Source organism: Cucurbita pepo, chromosome 10, assembly GCF_057944985.1.
Source record: "Cucurbita pepo subsp. pepo isolate OVF chromosome 10, ASM5794498v1, whole genome shotgun sequence".
Lineage (NCBI taxonomy): Eukaryota > Viridiplantae > Streptophyta > Magnoliopsida > Cucurbitales > Cucurbitaceae > Cucurbita > Cucurbita pepo.
This window is the reverse complement of record NC_141807.1, coordinates 15601036-15602568: the sequence shown is the minus strand read 5'-3', so window position 1 is coordinate 15602568 and position 1533 is coordinate 15601036. Positions and strand designations below refer to the sequence as shown.

At 31.4% G+C, this 1533-nt stretch overlaps 1 non-coding gene across 1 annotated transcript; it reads left to right on the top strand.

Annotated features, from left to right (window-relative positions):
* The first annotated feature begins 1063 nt into the window (after positions 1-1063).
* Positions 1064-1135, top strand: TRNAQ-UUG (transfer RNA glutamine (anticodon UUG)). The gene has a single exon. It is a non-coding gene; the product is annotated as a tRNA-Gln (tRNA).
* Positions 1136-1533: the final 398 nt, after the last annotated feature.

The window sequence follows — 1533 nt, the reverse complement described above, 5'->3', positions numbered from 1 at the left end:
ATATTTTGAAACTAGCACTTTTCTCTTGTACTTCTTATAATTTTAGCTTTTAAAGTTGTAAATATTTGTGATTATCAGTCAACTGAGTTAAGTGGAAATAAATTTTGAAGATGAAATTAAAGTATTAATTTTGATGTCATCTTTACTGAGTTTTGGGATATTGTTGTTAGTAAGATTCAATCTAATGCCATTAGTAATTCACAATGATAATATTCAAAATACTTGACAAAAAAGAATGGTCAACATAAGATATTTGAAACAAATAAATATTTTGTCCTCTGATATATCAAATCACTCATTTGAAATTCCTTAATAATAAACCTGAAGTCTTACATCTTTTATAGAAAAAAGTTCCTTAAATAGAAGTCTTATTAGATAATTCTAAGCATTTAGAGATCAACTAGACACAAAGCTAAACATTCTCAAAAAAAAAATTAGGGGTTAAACTTTTAAGTTAAAGTAATTTAAGAAATTTATGATTTTTATATTATCAAGAGTTTAATTGAGATAGGTCGATTCAATCTAGTGGACCCAAGAATTGAACCGAACCAAACAATCTAGTTAGTAACATGATTTAGTGGAAGCATTTTCATGCAAAGTAGAAGCAATAATGGAGGGTTTGAAATAATATAGTTTTCACCCCATGTTTCTCGAGTGAATATTGAAATAATATAGTTTTTATGTTAAGTTTTGCACGGAAGAAAGATAGACTGGGATGTAAAGTATTATTTCAATGTTTGTAATATATAACAATATATAAATTAACTATAAGAAATATATAAAATTACATGTTCTCCAAGAGCTTCAATCAACACTGGAGGGTTACTTCTGCAACCACTCTAAAGGTGCTCAAGATCACAACGAGTTAGATAAAACAGCTCTAGAACTTTGAATCCAATAACTTGAGTTTGACACTCTAAAGGTGCTCAAGATCACAACGAGTTAGATAAAACAGCTCTAGAACTTTGAATCCAATAACTTGAGTTTGACTTGTGATACGATCTCTCTTCTTGTGGAATCTGCATAAAATAGGAAAACCATTCCAAAATCAATTTTTACAAGGGGTTCTATGGTGTAGTGGTTAGCACTTTGGACTTTGAATCCAACGACCTGGGTTCAACTCCCGGTAGGACCTTTTTAGAAATGACCTTGATGTGAAAACATAGAATAACTCTCGGTAGGACCTTTTAAGAAATGACCTTGATGTGAAAACATAGAATAAGGAACGACAACACATTGGTAATAAAATAGTTCGTAATTTAGAGCATGTCTAAACCTTGAGCTAGGATAATATGATTTCGAGGTTTCAGGAACTAAACCTTAGAGGTTGTCGTATTTTAACCATGATGCAGGGCATCTCATTTAGGTGAGGGAGATAATAAGTTCATCATGGAATTCTACTCATGTTACATATACCATTGCATCCCAACTAAACCTTAAAGGTTGTCATGTCATGCATCGTATTTTAACCATGAAAACTCTTCCGAAGTACTCTTAATTTTCTCCCCATGAGTGCATAGGTGGCAATTCTAC